The sequence below is a fragment of the Lepidochelys kempii genome, chromosome 4 (assembly GCF_965140265.1).
Source record: "Lepidochelys kempii isolate rLepKem1 chromosome 4, rLepKem1.hap2, whole genome shotgun sequence".
Classification (NCBI taxonomy): domain Eukaryota; kingdom Metazoa; phylum Chordata; order Testudines; family Cheloniidae; genus Lepidochelys; species Lepidochelys kempii.
Window position 1 is genome coordinate 112,244,280 of NC_133259.1, and position 18,120 is coordinate 112,262,399.

The following is an 18,120-nucleotide window of genomic DNA, read 5'->3' on the forward strand; positions in this document are numbered from 1 at the left end:
AGCGAGTGAGGATGTTGATTTGGATTTGTCAGGCTTGTTGGGTGCCAGAATCTCTGATTCTGGCACAGAGGTTAGTGTTGACTCGTTGGGTCCTAGAGTCTCTGATTCTAGGACAGAAAGTTCGCCATTGGTTGCTAGTGTGATTGTAATGGACATGAATACTGAAAACGGTTCTATTATTGAAAACATGGGGGCAGAATTTTGACTTTGACAAGGCAGATCTGAGTACTTGGCCACAGTTGACGGGTTCTGTTTGCTGTTTTTGATAGAATGCTGTCCCATTGTTAATTTAGACCAAGACTTTTTGCCTAGAAAATGCAAAGAAAACAGTGGTTCTTTGTCAGCTCCTAATGGGGAGTTATGCTAGTGATCTTGGTTGATGTACAGTTTGACTCTTGCTTCCTTGTTCTCTTTTGCTTTGTTTGCTTTTTTCCAGCCAAATTCCTCCTCATCTACTGCAAACTGTAAAACTGGGTTTGTGAACTTTTTCCACTTTAGCATGCAAGTATGCCAGTATGAACATTCAAAAGAACATGTAGAGGGATTCACTCACTGGATGGAAATTGCAGAACAATTAGAAAAGGGTCACACAATTGAAAAACGTGCACATACCTTCTATCAGCCGCGGAAGGACATGAGGCACAATATTGTGCCTTTTCTCTTGGATATGTTGCTGTACTTAGGTGACAGCTTTGAGAGGTTCAGATGAGCAATTAGTCCTCAAAATGGCAGTTTTGGGGTTTACCTGAATTACTTACAAGGTGCAAGATCATATAGAAATTTTGGTGCTGCAAAGGTGATGTAACTATCCAAAAGGAGTCATTGGTAGGATTGCAAGAAAAGTCTGGCAGGCTATTTTTGACAAGGTTAGAAAAGCTAAATTCTTCGTTCGATTGCACTCCAAAGCTCTCCTGAATTGAAGAAGTGTTCTGTTCTTATGGAATTGTTCGAAGATTCGTTTCATGCTTCTGCTAGTTGTTGGGATGTGTTGAAAAAGCATATTAACATTACCTTAAAATGCTAAAGCATGGCAAGATGGTCACCCAGAGTAGAGGCAATCCACCCACTATGAGATCATGCGGATGGTATTTTTGACTTTGTATGAAGCCTTGATCTCGTTTAATCTTGTGCCAGAACTTAAGTCAGAAGCTGTTAACTTGCAAATGAACATTTCAGAGTGTTTGTTTCTTGTTTTGGCTGAGATAGTATATTATATCTTATATTTTTTAATTAACATTTTGATTAAAAAACTGCCCAGTCTGGATCTTGACATTCAAATAGCTCATTTACTTGGTGGCCTTTGAGATGCTTTATCAGAACTATGGTCTTCTGTGTTCAGTGAATGCAAGAAAGCTGGTGCTTCACAGGTTGAAATTTTAGGAATATCCATGCAGTTCAAATAGAAATGATCTCAAAGGAGGAAAGTAATGCCAGGGGAACTTAAAAAGGACACAAAGTCATCAGATCCCAAAAAAGGATTTTGAATGTGAGGTTTTCAACTGTCTTAGACACAATATTGACACAATTGGATGGTAGGCTGCATAAATATATGATGGAGTCAGAGAAAAGTTTGCTTTTTTTGATGGGTGAGAAACTGGAAAGTCTCAGCAGCATTGGTGTAAAGAGGTACGCTTGAAACTTAGCAAGCAATTACCCTGAGGATTTAAACTCTGTTTTGAGAATGAGATTGAACTCTTCACCAATTCTTATAAACAAATCTTTAAGGATGACTTGGAAACAAAGGTGCCCATTAATCTCCTTAGCTACATTCACAAAGGGTCTTTAGATGCAGGTTTCCCTAAAACAAACAGCACTTCCTTTTTATTTTTGCTCTCTTCCTGTAACGGTGGCTGCTGATTTAATTTTAGCTTCCTGAAACACCTTTCATTATGACCTACCTAAGAACATCAAAGGGTCAGGAAAGTTAAACAATCTGGCAATTATTTCTACAGTGAACTCAGAAGCAAGGTGGATAGACTTGGATGAGCTAATTAAGGAGATTACTTCAGAGAAGGCTAGGAAGGTCCCTTTCCAAGAGTACTTAGTGGTAAGTGCAGGGTTTTGTTTTTTTTTTGGCCAGGGTGGTGAGGGCGCAGATTTTCAAGCTAGGCTCTTTGGCATTGTTTTCAAGGATTGTTTTCAAGCTAGGCACTTTGGCATTGCACTGGCTGGTGTAAATTTTACACCAGCTGAGGATTTGGTCTTTTTATTGGTTTCAGATTAGTGGTAAATGAAGTAAAAAGTTATTGAAAAAACCAGAACCCTGCAGATAAATTTGTGAAAGAAATAATACATCTTATGTACAACATATTGCATAAGAACAAGTATTTCAAAGTAGATGCTGGATTATGCATATGGGGGAGATTTTCATAAAATCCTAAGAGATTTGGAACAGGCAAACAACACGACAGTGTGCTGCTTTCCCGGAGCCAAGGCACGAGAGGTCACTCTGAGATTGGATCGGCTTCTGAAGTCAATGGGCAAGGAGCCATTGGTAATGATTCATATAGGCAGTAATGATACTGCATTGCAGGGTTTCTCACAGATAATAAATGACTTCAGGGAACTCGGAAGCCTGGGCAGTACGTGACTCCTGCATTTGGGAAGGCTGGGCATGAGCGCCGGAAGCTCTCTAGAGTTGGGGGGGGCACTGGCAGCCGAACAGTGGCCCCGCCCTCTGCTCCACCCCAAGGCCCGTCCTCACTTGGCCCCCTCGCCTGAGGACTCCCACTGCCTGCTGCTTGCTCCTCTCTGCCCCCTCTCCACCTGTCACATTAAGTGGTGGGGACCTGGGGAAAAGGGCAGAGAGGAGTGAGTGGCAGGCAGTAGAAGCCTCATGGGAAGAGGCAGAGTGAGGATATGAAGAGGCGGAGTGAGGGCAAGGCCTTGGGGGGAAGAGGTGGAGTGGGGTGGGAAGAGGAGCCGCATGGGCAGGGCCATGGGGGAAGAGGATGAGCAGGAGTGGGACCTTGGGGTGGAGCATGGGCAGGACCACAGCCTGGGAGCCCTTTAGGTAGCAGCGCTCCAAAAGGAGGTGTGCCGCATCCTGTTTGGGGAGGCTGAGCCTCCCCTAAACTCCTATACCTGCCACCCATGCTCAGAAGCATGCTGAAGAGGAAGAACATCCCAGTGATCTTCGAGATCCTTCATGTCCCAAGAGCACAGAAAGACAGAAGGTTCTGGAGATGAACCACTGGCTAGGTTAGCGGTGTAGGGTGGAGGATATTGTTCTTATGAAACACTGATCCTCCTTTTATAGGGAGAGGGGGCTGCATAGTTTGGATGGCCTCCACCTCAATAGAAAGGGAACCATTAAACCATTTAAGGGAACCATTAAAGGGCATTAAACTAATAACAAAAGGGGGCATGGGGTAAAAGAGTGAAGCTATGAGAACTCATTTAGTGCAAAGTCGAAATATTGAGAACAAAATTAACCAAAGAACATGAAGAGAAGAAATGTTTGAATTGCCTATACACCTGTGCTAGGAGGCCAGGTAACAAACAAGAGGAAGAGTAATTGCTCATTTATGAGCATCAATTTGACCTATTTGCTATTTCTGAAATCAGGTGGGATGATTCCTATGACCGGAATGTTAAAACCAATGGTTATAATCTCGTTAGGAAGGATCGAGTGGGCAAACGAGGAGGAGAAGTGGCACTCTGTCAAAAATGGCATTACGTGATTCTGAGTCATTGATAACGGAAGAAAAAGATCTTGAATTGCTTATGGATCAATATTCTAACAGATAAAGCACAAGATGGAGTATTAGTTGGTGTCTGCTACAGACTATCAAATCACACTAGTGAACAGGATAACTGTCTAATTACACACCTATTTATAATGTGTAGGGGGAAAAGTTATGTGACCATAAAGACTTCAATATGTGTGACACGCTGGAGGTCTCATGCTGCCAGTTCTAAAACATCCTTGGAATTTCTAAATATTAAAGATGAGAATTTTCTAACTCAACATGGGGGAATTCTGTATTAGACCTCATCTTGACAGAGAAAGAGGAATTTATCGCAGAAATAAAAATAAATTATGGCTTAGATATAAGTGATTGTGATTTGATCAGATTTATAATATGCAAACAAATTAAAGTCCAAACCCAAACCAGTAATCTATAAATACTGAAAACACTTCTGAATCAAATCATCTGAAGGAAGAATTTAATCGGAAAAATGTGGGTGATAATTGGGAATTGTTTAAGAACACTTTAATAGAAGGCCAAAAAGCTACAATTAAGGAAGAAGGCTATATTGGTTTTAAAAATTGCCCGGTTTAGAGGGGAATGAAGGGAGCTATATATTATATAAAACAAATGGAAGAAAGGGGAAGTTGATAGTAATGAATATAAACCAGAAGCTAGGAATTGTAGAAAATTGATACAGCAAGGAAAGGGACACAAGGATAAATCTATGGCCAGCAGAGTTAAGGACAATAAGAAGGAGTTTAAGTATATTAGGAACAAAAAGCATCCTACCAATGGCATTGTTCCATTACTAGATGTAAATGATAGAATTATCAGTAATATTGCAGAAAACATGGACGTGTTGAATGAATATTTCTGTTCTGTGTTTGAGGGAGAAAACAGATGACATAGTCATATCATATACCACTTTTTCCCCTTCCATTAGTAATTCAGGAGGACATTAAACAGCAGATACTAAAGTCAGACATTTTTAAATCTGCAGATCTGGATAACTTGGATCCAATAGTTTTTAAAAAGAGCTCCAAGGAAGTTCCAGAAGACTGGAAGAAAGCTAATGTTTTGCCAATAGTTAAAAAAATGTAAATGGGATGATCCAGATAATAAAAGGCCTGTCAGTCTGATATCAATCTTGGGCAAGATAATGGATGGACTGATACAGGATTTGATTAAGAAACAATTAAAGGAGGGTAATATAATTAATGCCAATCAACGTGGGTTTACGGAAAACAGATCTTGTCAAAGTCACTTGATATCTTGATAAAGATAATAGTGTTGCTATAATATACTTGAACTTCTTTAAGGCATTTGACTTGGTACTGTAAGGCATTTTTATTTTAAAAAAAGGAATTACATAAAACTAACATGGCACATTAAATGAATTAAAAGCTGGATAACTGATAGGTCTTATAATATAATTGTAAAGGGGGATTGGTTGTTGGCCCTACATTCTTTAACATTTTTTTAATGACCTGAAAGAGACAGGATGGGGGACTCTACCTCGGGTAGCAATGACTCTGAAAAAGATTTGCGGATCATGCTGGATAATCAGCTGAACATGAGCTCCCAGTGCAATGCTGTGGGTAATGCAATCCTTGTATTAAATAGGGGAATCTTGAGTAGAAGTAGAGATGTTATTTTACCTCTGTGTTTGACACTGGTGTGACCACTGCTGGAATACTGTGCCCAGTTCTGGTGCCCACAAATCAAGAAGGATGTTGATAAATTGGAGAGGATTCAGAAAAGAGCCATGAGAATGACTAAAGGACTGGAAAACATGCCTCATGGTAATATACTCAGAGCTCCATCTATTTTGCTTAATAAGAACATTAAGGGATGACTTGATTAGTCTAATATCTATGGGCAACAAATTTGCTAATGGGCTCTTCTATCTAATGGAAAAAAGTATAATACAATTCCATGGATGGAAGTCGAAGCTAGATAAATTCTTACTGGAAATAAAGTATACATTTTTAACAGTGAGGGTAATTAATCATTGGAACAGTTTACCAAGGGTCATGATGGATTCTCCATCACTGTCAATTTTTAAATCAAGATTGGATGTGTTTTTAAAAAGAGATGCTGTAGGAACTTTTTCAGGGAAGTTCTATGGTCTATGTAATAATGGAGGTTCGATGAGATGATCACAGTGGCCTTGAAATCTACGAATCTGACTTTTAAAAAATCTTCTATAATGTTAAGGTAGACACAGAAAAATTAATGAGAGCATAAACAAATGGTGAAATTCATGCGATACAAGTCATGTGGACTGAAACTAAGAAAGATTGTCAAAAATTCCTGGAAACTTAACTGTCTGAGTGTCATTCAGTTCTACTCAACTGTTTTCCAGCTCAGCTTCTCTAAAATATGTCTGTACTCTGATTCCCCCTTGTGTTAACGACTAACAAAACAGAGCTGAAGAAGCGTGGTAGATGATTTCACAAGATAGATGGTGTTCCAATCTGAGTTGGAGTCAAGTTATTTGATACTCAGACAGAAAGAAGACAATCTTTTTATTACATTTCCTGGAACACAGTGTCATGATAGGGGAAAAGTGATTGGGAAATTCTTAAAAATTACTAGAGAAAAAACTGTTTATGAGTGACCAACAAGGTATTTGGAATGACTTGGCTAAGAGGTCAGCTTTCACTGTAACACAAGCCTTAACCTAAAATAACATCATTTTCTAACTGAGAACCAAATACGTGTACGTGTGTGTGTATGTATGTAATAATCTTTTTAAGCAATTAGGGCTCTTCTATGGAACATTCTTTCACTACAGTCCAGTTGTGCAAACTTAATTGCAACTAGTTTTCTGTGGAAAAACATATCAAACATTAATAATGATGTATTTTTATCCAGAGTCTATGTGAGTGAGTGACTATTTTTAGATGTTCCACACATCTTCCCAAAACACATGCGCACCACTAAGAATGCCAGACATTTCTGCTGTGATATCATGGCCCATAATTATTTATATATAGTAGTACTTACAAAATTGTCCCAGCATCATCAAAACAGTGCATTTGTAGGATGCCCAAATAAGATACATGTGGGGAATTGTGCCTTAACCCTGTCAGATGAAAAGTGGGTATTATAGACCCAAACCTACTAAGTGTGGAGCCCTCCTAAGACATGCTAAGTGCCTATTACTCCCACTGGTATCAATGGAAGTTTCAGGCACTCAGCACCAGGGACGATTGGGCTCTATATGCATGTTACCACATTACTCCTGTGTTCACTAATGAATTATTAATTATGAATTATTTTACGTGGCATGTCAGAGTACTAAACAGAATACATACACAGCCCTTGAGCTACTCTGGAAATGATATACAGCATCAGCCAAGCTGTGCACACAATTTTAGAGCGTTTGGTCACCAATCAGTCACACTAACTTCTGAACTGATTTCTTAGCTAGATAATCAATGTTTTGTAACATTTTTTATAGAATTTTTTTTTGTTCAGATAATTTTGGGCTATAACAAAAATCAACAGGAGAAATGACACTCTGTTGTTAGCTCATATCATTGGGTCTTTCTTTGTCAATGGTGAGAATTAAAAAAACAGACCATCAAAGCCTTCACTATCAATTACTTATTTGGGCAGTTGGTGTTATACCATTAGTGGTCTGTGAATACCTTGGTGCAGGGAATAATTGGTGGGAGTTTGTGACGTTCCTCTTTGGTGTTATCTGGACTGGTGATCTGCTAGGCCACTCCAATCCTTGACTCTGGGAGCCAGCCTTACCCTGCTCTGCTGTGAGAACCCCCACTTCTGGGCTGTTCATGCACAGCCTCTGGCATGTAAGCTGCTCCCAGCTACTTACAAGCAAATGACACTAGCCAATATCTCTGGGCCCGGACACAACCATAGGAACCTCCGTCTTGCAGTGTCTAGTGGACACTGCAAGCGTATACGAATTCATCAGTTTAACAAATAAATTGATATGTACCAGGCTTGTTATCCCAAGGGGAGACTCTGACATGCTTCAAACCAAACACACTGCTTCAGGTAGAATAAACAAACAAATTTATTAACTATAAAGATAGATTCTAAGTGATTATCAGTCAAAGCATAACAAGTCAGATTTGGTTAAATGAAATACAAGCAAAACACATTCTAAGCTGATCTTAACACTTTCAATGTCCTTACAAACTTAGATGCTTCTCACCACAGGCTGGCTGGTTGCTTTTCAGCCAGGCTCTCCCCTTTGATCAGCGCTTCAGTCGCTTGGTGGTGGTGGTGTCTGTAGATGTAGGTGGAAGAGAGAGCGAGAGAGCATGACAAATGTGTCTCCCTTTTATCATGTCCTTTCTTCTCCCCCACTTCAGAGTCAGGTGAGCATTACCTCATTGCAGTTCCAGACTGACCAAAGGAATGGGGGTGACTCCCTCGAGAGTCTAACAGATTCTTTTGTTGCTGCCTAGGCCAGCGTCTTTTGTTCCTGTGGGGCTGGGCTGGGTTTGTCCCATACCTGCCCAGATGAGGTGTGAACTGCCTCTTTGCTCTTGGAGAGTTTTTATCTGGGGTTGCTTTAAGCCATGAGGATACATTTTCAGCCTCATAACTATACACATGAAAATATAACCTATAACAACAATGCTCAGTACATCATGAGCCTTCCGAAGACACCCGACATGACAAACTTTGCATTGGATACCACACAATCATTTTACAAGGATGAACATGGGGATGCTGGGTGTTCCCCCGAGGTACAGAGTGTCACAGAGTTATAGGCATAGTTGGAGTGAAGATATGTGTGATATGTTCTGGAAGGTGCCTAGCACACCTTCCAGCAACATGAACATACTACATACAATAAATATTATGTATAATAGCCTGATGAATAGACCTAAACTCCACCTAGGGATACATTCTTAATACACCAAACTACTTGGGAAGGAAAGGTCTTAAGAAATGACCATAGGGAGCTAGGAGTGGGCAATCAAGGAATACCATGTGCTGCAGAGACCAGATACAACAGCAAGTCAACCCCAGATCATTTTCAGTAAAGTTACTTTACTTAAACATTGATAATGGCTGACATTTATACTAGCAATGTGCCTGAGTTGCCACTTCCAGATCCAAACTCATGGAATAGACTATTAGGGTTGGAAGAGACCTCAGGAGGTCATCTAGTCCAATCCCCTACTCAAAGCAGGATCAACCCCAACTAAATCATCCCAGCCAAGGCTTTGTCAAGCTGGGCCTTAAAAATCTCTAAGGATGGAGATTCCACCACCTCCCTAAGTAACCCAACCCAACACACTGCAGTGAAAACTCCCTTGAAACTGAGGGGTACTGATATACAGGATTTTGGTTCAGGCCCATCTTCAGTTTATATAGGTATAGACTGTGCAGTCCTTACTCACTAGGGCAGGCACTTACTCCAGAAATAGTCCCAGCAACACTTAAGCACATTAATGCTCAGCTGGTTGAGTAATGGCTTCACGATTTGCCCCGTAGTTATTTTCATCCCTGTGGATCCCAAGTCCCTTTAGAAACAGACTGGAGTCAATGAAGTTGCACAGGTATAACAAAGAGGAGAATTATGGACCTATGACTTACATAAATTGATGTGCTATGTTTAAGGAATCTTTCAAAGTTCATATATTTGGGATAGATCAGCCTGAAAAGCTTGCCCAGGAGGAGTACGGAAAGCTGGGCTGAAGTGGCTGCACCTGTGACTTGAGCTCCCTACCCAACTTGGCTCTACCTCACCCTCGTCTGAATATACCCTCGCTCTCTGCATACTCCTAGTGAGAATTCTCTGGAGATTTGCTCCTTGGAAAATATTTCCTTTTATTATTGACTCAGAGCTGTAGAAGAAGGGGTCCCACAGGTTTTTTTAAAAGAGGGGGGAAACGCCACTGATCCCATTAAAAAGCAGTTAGCAAGTGAATTCAAACACCAGTTACTTACATTGTGTGGGAGCTATATAAATAGCTCGATGGATTATATAGCTTATAGCATCTACTGCTCTGCACTTTTTTCCCAGCACTGAGTCAGCAAAGCAAAGAGGGACTGAGGAAAGAATCCATGCTAGAGTGCTTCAGGCTGCTTTCTTCCTTCAACAGAAACAGAAATGCTCAAGCCACTTCCTTTTCACGCCTCCTCCACCAGCTAGCTTTGCAAGTGTACCCTAAAGAATCTGACAGTCTGAAGTAATTGAAGAATGTTGAACAGCATTTGAGATCACACATCCTAATATGTAAAGTGCTTCCTTTCGTTAAAAACAAGTAAGACTGTCTTTTGATGAAACTACCGGATGCTATGTCATTCTTCCTTAAATCTGAGCTGAAGAAATCAATTCGCAATGTAAAGCTCGTAACTCTAAGATATATGCTGCAACAAGAGGACTGGCAGAGAGAGAGGAATTTAGAATGATAGCTACGTCAACTACAGTAGACTTAATTAAAAATTTAGCAGTTCAGAATGCCCCAGTTCAGATTTAGAAAACATCTGTGAACTTTATTTTCCGCTGATTCAATAATCCATTTTATAAACTGTGTATAACTCACATAATAACTTTGCAATCTTATTAAATATGACAGTTGCTTTACTAAATATGACAGTTGCTAAATAGTTAACACATGACCAGTGAACTGGGACTTGGAGAACATAAGAATGGCCATACTGGATCAAACCAATGGTTCATCTAGCCCGGTATCCTGTTTTCTGACATTGGGCAATACCAATTGCTACTACTTATCATGATTTAGTGTATACATGGGAACAGAATAAAAGCTTTTATCTTAACTACCTGATTCTTTGGAATTTTCTACCAAACATATAGGCTGCACCTGGTGCTGATCTCCCATGTAAGGTATCCAACAACAAAAAACAAACCCCATCAAAATATTATGGAGAAAAAATTTCAAATTTTGATCCCTAAAGTTGGGTACCTAAATGCATAGTTAGGCATCTCCATAATGGGCCTGCTGCTGAGCATCCATTGCTCTTATTAAAGTAAATGGGAGTTCAACTTTGACTCCTTGGAAGCAAAGTTAAGCCAAAGTGCAAAAAGCTGGGCAACCCAGAAATGAAGCCTCACAGCTGGACTTCAGCTCATGGAATTGTGCTAGGGAGCTATAGCATACACCTGAGAATAACTCAACATTACTCCACAAAAGAGTTGAAATTGAAGTGCTGACACATTACATACACTGTAGCGTGCCACATATACCTGCCTAGCCATCTGAGGGCAGTGATTTTATTGAAACGTTAGCCCATAGCTGCAAATTACAAGACTAATAACAGTGTACTGCCTTTGTCAAAAGCAGGAATAAGGGCCTGATCCAATGTTCATTTAAGTTAATGAAAGAACTCAATGGGGATTGGATCAGGCCCTAAGTAAGGAGAAGTAAAATAAAGTGCTAATCTAATATTGTTCTTAATTTAATGACAGAAGAGTAGTAGAAGTAAAGATATACCTAGGTAATGTCAACAGGGCTAGTGAAATATCAGAAGATCAGGAATATTGGAGCAAGCTGGGTGACCTAATGTTTTATAGTTTCAGATGTAATCTGAGCATTTCCTTAGTCCTTTATGTCTAGGCAATAGGCATTTTTCATGCTATAATCTATGCTGGGCAGCTTGGCCCCTTTCTAAAGAGTGGTGAAAATGGGTGGAAATTAATATCGTGTAGCAGGCAAAATATTATCAATGACAACTCAGACAAAAACAGGCCAAGATGCTTTCAAGCTTTGACACAAGCTTGAAATTTGGTCCAGGTTTATTGTATACATTCACTAAGGTTCATAAACATAAAGGTTCATAAAACTGGTTCAATTTTTTATTTTGCATTTTAAAACATTTTTCATTGTTTTTTAAATAAATCCAGGTGAAACACAGCAGTTTTAGCTGGGTTTCACTGAGGCTTTTTTGGCTCATTGACTCCTCAAGAGTTTCAAGCCTGTTCAGATTGAAACCTGGGAGAACTTTAACATGGGTGCTTGTGATGTGTACTCAGTGAGCTTCACATATCTCTAATGCTACTGTCCAGATCAGTTAGATAACCACTGTGAGGGCTAAGGATTAGAGGCATAACAGAAACAGATAAGATATAAAGGAAAGACAAGGTAAGTGTAGCACAATAAGACTTATTTGGAGAATGTCACAATTGCAGTAGCAATGAGTGGGACTTGCAGCTGAAGATGCTTTCATCTACTCACTTTCCATTCATTATATGTTTATTATTTCTATTATCATAGTGCAATGCTGACAGACCCCAGTTGTTGGTGGGATTGAACCTGGGCCCTCTGGAGCTTAGTGCATGAGCTAAAAGCCAACTGGCTCTCAGCTAAGTCCGTAGAGCAGACGCATTAATCTCAAAGTGGTCTTGGTGTCACTAGAGGGGACAGAGCACCACACTCAGGAGGTATGTGAGTTACAGTCGCACCTGAAGTCCTGGTCCATGAATGGGGGTCCCATTGTGCTCGTGCTGGACAAACACACAGCAAAAAAGTCAGTCTCTGCCCACAAGAGCTTACAACTTAAGTGATTCTAGTCCAAATTTTCATCTTGGAATTTGTTGTTTAGCAATTTCTTTGAGCACGTGCTCTAGTTTTTCTCTTCCTCTGGGATTCTGATTGTGCTTGAAGGGTCTGCTCCAGAGTCCACTGAAGTCAATGGGAGTCTTTGCACTGACTCCAGCATGCCTTGGATCAGATCCAAAATAGCAACACAATGCACTGACAATACAGTGTTTCAAACATAGGACTTAAAAGAAAGTTCTAAAAAAAGTCACTGCTGCTCAGATAAAAAGCACAAGCCAGCAGTTAAAGCCTCCAGAAAAAAATGTGTGAATATCTAAATATAGTGACACATCACCCATTGTATGCTAGATGGTAGTTAAGTTGTGTTAGTATTTCTGTGCTGAGTCCCTGACAGGCTGCCATGCAGTTTATCTATGAATCACACTAGCTGTCCTATCTGCAGAGCAAGACTAAGAGGTACTTAGTTTCTCAGTTGTCATTAAGGCCTATGCTGGCTGATAATTTTTCACCCTCATAATACTCACCCTTCCCAATAACAAATGTTTTCTTGCTTGTGTAATTTAAACCCTGCCCAGTGTCCAGCCATGAAATGTGAAAGTGATTTCTCCCACCTGTGAAGGTGAGAAAAATGTTTAGATTACCAATGTTCTATTAACCAGCTGGGCCCTGGCTGTTAAAATGACATTTTTGCTTATAGAGCGAAACAACACAGTTTCAGTGATATGCTACAGTAGTTGCTGTATCACTCAGTGACATAATGTTTCCAAGTCCATGCTTGGCAGCATTTCATAGAGGATTTCTGCTTTTCAGATAATGGAATTTAAAAGGGTTTGAATCTGAACTTGTCAGGGTGATTCTGAAACAGAAGATCTTATCCTTTATCTGCTTTAATGAAGGAGAAAACTGAAGCAATACTGTATTAGGCAGATCAGGTTAGCTTGCTTAGAACTTCAGAGTAACTGACCTTGAAGTGACACTCCAGACCCCATCTCATTTATCGCTTTACTTAAACCTGGGCTAGTCTGATGTTTGACTTTTCACTTATAAGCGTATGCATTAAAGCATACACATTCCTCTGAAATTAATCGCTATCATCTGTCATATAAACTGGTGTTTGAAATATACGTTGCTTGAATTCTACCAGAAGGTTTCCTCATCACCAGTAGTCATTCTCAGGAGAACCAGGAAATACTTTGAAAAATTGATGGCTCCTTTTGAATGATGAGAATGTATGACTTTGTATGAGAATGTATGTATAATTTCATCAGGTTGTCTCTCACATACCCACTGTTTATACTCCATTAAATACCAAAGAAATGTATTTAAAATAATGCTCAGGTCAGGACACAAACTGGTGAAATAACACCCCCTGGAAATGCCAAGTTAAAGGCTGACACAATTCAACCTGAACTCATATTGTAGTGGGAAGTTCAAATTGTCTCCTTCAAATAATAGAAAAATTAGCACCCAATATTCAAATGTTGAATACACTCATAACTTTACATACACATTCTACATAGGTCAGTTTCAGGTGAGAATGAAATAATGTTTGATGTGCATGCATGTTGCCCAGGAAAGGTACATATTTAAAATGATTTCCCTAGGAATGAACTACTGTGTTCTTACATCTTGGTTGCAAGAGAGTCTTGAGACAGAATAGGATGCAGCAAAAATACACCTGCGTAGCTATTATTGGCATGCAAAAGGAGATACATAATAATCAATATTCAAATTAATGAGAGTTGTGGAAGTTAGGTAACTGGAATTCAGCTTTTGTCTCATTTTTGCCAGTGCTGGAAACAGCAAGGGAGAACTTGAATAGGATTACAAGTGTATCTAAACTTTGTAATGGTTTGGGCAAGTGTTTGTTGTAGCAGTTTGCAGGAAATGGCACTAAATATGTTTTATCTGCCACAAAAAAAAAGTTGCAAGCAATCATTTTAATGAACACACACACACACACACACACACACACACACATACAGACATTAATGTAAATTCTTATGTATTTATTAAATAATTATATATTTTCCCATACATTGTTGGACTAAAGCTGGTGACTCTTTCAATACTAAAAGCATCTCCTGTACATTATTTCAGAACTGCAAGTAAACATGGGGAAACTGCAAGGCACTTTCCTGTTAACTTATAGTAGTTATAGTTTAAATAACCCCATTAATGTGTGGTATTATGAAGTTTATTATGTAGAGCCATGATGAGTGTTACGAGCGAGCAAATGGGAGTACTGTAGAATAAATAACACTCCTTTGCTTACAAACATCCCCATAAATTACAATAATAAAGTATATAAAGTGACAACCTGTGAAGAAGCACATTTCACTTGACTGCACTAAACTTTCCTTCCTAGGCAGTAAAAGAAGCTACAATCAATTTTTTATGTGTAAAGTTAATTTTTCATTATACCAACCAACATAAATGTAATCAAAATGTCGGCAGAGGTTTTGGTTTGATTTAGCCTATTACATAAAAGATGTCACTCATCTCAAAGGCGGTTTCAGACATTCTTAATGTGTTTTTTTTTTTTATGTTTTATTGTCTCCAGCTAAGACATCCTGAAAGTTGCCACCTTTGTAAACCTACGGGTTTTTTAGTGCAGTTTTATAGGTTTGTTTTGCCAAATAGAGATTTACAGTTAAAACGTCACTGAAACCTGCTTTTATTGGGATGATTAGCTTTTGCAAGAGAGAATCTTTTTCACTTATTTGTACTCTAATAGTATTGCACTCAGGCTTGGGTTATGTTCCTGATCCCACTGCCCTCACTCAGATGACTAGTTAATTAAAGTCAGTGGAATCTGTTGCCTGAACAAGATGAGTGGGATTTGACCCCTAATAAAAATGAAATTCATAGATTCATAGATTCATAGATATTAAGGTCAGAAGGGACCATTATGATCATCTAGTCTGGCCTCCTGCACAATGCAGGCCACAGAATCTCACCCACCCACTCCTGCAATAAACCTCTCACCTATGTCTGAGCTATTGAAGTCCTCAAATCATGGTTTAAAGACTTCAAGGAGCAGAGAATCCTCCAGCAAGTGACCTGTGCCCCATTCTACAGAGGAAGGCAAAAAACCCGCAGGGTCTCTTCCAATCTGCCCTGGAGGAAAATTCCTTCCCAACCCCAAATATGGCTTCTATGTAACATGTGACTAGATTCAAAAGAACTGTGGGTATATGGAGTGTGAGGCCCTGATCCAGCAAAAACTTACACTTGCTTAAAGTTAAGCATGTGCAAAATTTTTGCAGGATTGGGCTGTGATTAGCAATTATTCCTACCTACCTTATGTTCAGCTGCGTCACTTAGTTGTCTCCAGCCTACAGGATTGCAATTTAAAACATCTTGAATAGACTCGATTGAAATTCAGAACTTTGGTTCTGCAGGAAATTCTGATGTTTTGAAGTTTCCTTTCATTGCAAATTGGAATGAAAGGTCAACATTTTGACACTTCTAACTATAAAATTTCCATAAAAAATTGTTTTGGAAATATTAAATGACGTTATTGAAAAGCATTTTGGAAGGCTTCCTTTGGACTCTAGTGTTTCAGTCATATTTTATCTGTTTAAATGATAATGTCAAAACAGAGCACCTTATGGGGGGAAAAGCACTTCGATTTCATAGAAACAAAACATTTTGATGTTTTTTGTCAAATTTTGATGAAAATGATACATTTCCACAAAATATTTTGATTTTGTTGAATCAGCATTTTCCAAGTAAAAACTGTTCTGTTGGAAACTTTTTGACTAGTTCTGAACTTGAGCAAGGTGGTGCAATGGGTTAGGACATTGCTCTTCGCCATTACAGTTCATGCTGCCACTCACCACTGCCCATGTTAACGCACCTGCAGTAGTGTGTTGAAAATAGCAGCTTGATGAAGTAACATCCTCTTTTCAAACATTGCTCTGCAGCACTGCTGTTGTATGGAAAACTCCTTCTGATGCCTCTAGAAGAAGATAAAAGGAAACAGGCCTCTACTAAGAACCAGTCTGTGGAAATGGGGAAACTGTTGCTGTTTTTTCTTCTCCGGCTCTAGTGTGGATGGAAGATGGATTCCTTCCTACTGGGAACTCTGTTCTTAATAGAAATGTATATACTAGTGTACTTATCGGCAACTGTATGCTTGTGTGTTCACTTTGCAATATGTAGAGTTGGGGGAAAGGCGTATTCAGGCACAAGTCAATATGTTAGGTATGCTAGTGACGCGGGAAGAGTGGGTTGGAGGAATGGGGGAGGGGCAAGAACCAGTACTACCTTGTTTTCTACTCCATCTGTGCCTCTTTGGAGAAGGCCAGCTTGTCATTGTAATCTGGCAGTGCTTTTCCTGAACACAATCTTCAAGTTGCCTCCACCATTGCTGTAGGCCCTGGTCTCGTTGTCCCGTGAGTGGAACTAATAAATATGTTGCTGTTAAACTAGAAACAAAGATCATGACCTGCATTAAGAACTCAAAGCATTTTGAAAACGAGATGGCATTGAATGCTCGGTTTCTCATTGCAGATCTTTGGTTCTGGCTGTTTTAAAATTCAGCTGAGGTACAAACTAAGAGAAATTTTTTTTGATTCTTTTGAGTATTAAATAGTTTGTTTTTTTTCGCCACAGGCATTTCTATAGAACTAATCTCCATACTTTCTCAGTAGCTCTGTTCATTTGTTGATCTTTGATAAATTGTCTATCTTAGGGTTTTATACTGCTGGCCGTGGTAATATCTGAGTGCATTCCATGTAAAATTGATAGCATTAGCAAAGTCCCTCATGGATTTTGTGGAGTCTGGCGCATCTCCTTTTTTGGGGGTAATAACTCTACTTTGTCGGGGGGGAGGGTATTAATTTTTCTGAGTGTGATTCTTATGGTGGAATGGCTTTTTTTTTTTTTTTTTTGAGAGTAAGGTTTTGCAGCGTTTCCTTAAGACAGTTAGATTCTGGACTCACCTCATCTCTCAAAATTTTGTTTCACAGCCAAATTATGTAGACTGAGAATGCTTTATCTCTAGCCCTTACACACTTTATCCTGGGCTTTGTGATCTGTGTTGTCCCACAGGAACACAGCCTTCAGTGTTGTTCATATTTTGAAATTAAGTTTTTAATGTTGGGACATGATCAATTAATTGCTTTAAAAATTAGGACCAAAGCCTTCTACTGACATCCCAAAGTGACTGGGAGCCTGATTGGCTCATGGCAGCTTAGCCATGAAGAAAGGGGACCGCCACTTTCTGCAGCAGCTAGAGCCTGTGCATGGATTACTGTGGCTAGATCCTTGTCCAGGAGAAAGAGACAAAGGTTCCTAGCAAGAGGTAGATAACAATGTCTTTTTAGATACTGATGCTACCTGATCATCCAAGTTTAATGAAGAGTCAAATAGAACCTAGAGGAAGTCACATCACTTTGAATGGGGACTGTATGCTTGGAAGGTGGAGACATCTTGGCTAATTTCTTCTGTGTTACCCTTCTTGATCAGCATCATTGTAGCTTGCCTTGGTTCAGGCTGAGTTGGGGATTGGTCCTGCTTTGAGCAGGGGGTTGGACTAGATGACCTCCTGAGGTCCCTTCCAACCCTGATATTCTATGATTCTATGATGAGAGCTAGCCTAAGTGTGTCTGCTTGAGCTCTGAATCCCACCCTCAGCTCCAAATGTAGACATAGGGTACGTCTACGCTGCAAAGCAAAAACAAAAACAAACAAACCAAGAAAAACCTGCCGCAGCAAGACTCAGGGAGTGTCTCCACTGCAATCAAATACCTACGCTGGCCCGTGTCAGCTGACTTGGGCACGTGCTACAGGGCTAAAAAGAGTACTGTAGATGTTCCTGCTTAGGCTGGAGCCTGAGCTCTTAGACCCTCTCCTCTTGCCAGGTTTCAGAGCCTGGGCTCCAGCCCAGGTGGGAACATCTA

General features: G+C 39.8%; 2 long non-coding RNA genes across 2 annotated transcripts in view; both read left to right on the forward strand.

The window, feature by feature from the left end:
• Positions 1-18,120, forward strand: part of LOC140910740 (uncharacterized) — a 184,496-nt gene that overhangs the window by 107,400 nt on the left and 58,976 nt on the right. The window lies entirely within an intron of this gene.
• Positions 1-18,120, forward strand: part of LOC140910737 (uncharacterized) — a 53,180-nt gene that overhangs the window by 370 nt on the left and 34,690 nt on the right. The window lies entirely within an intron of this gene.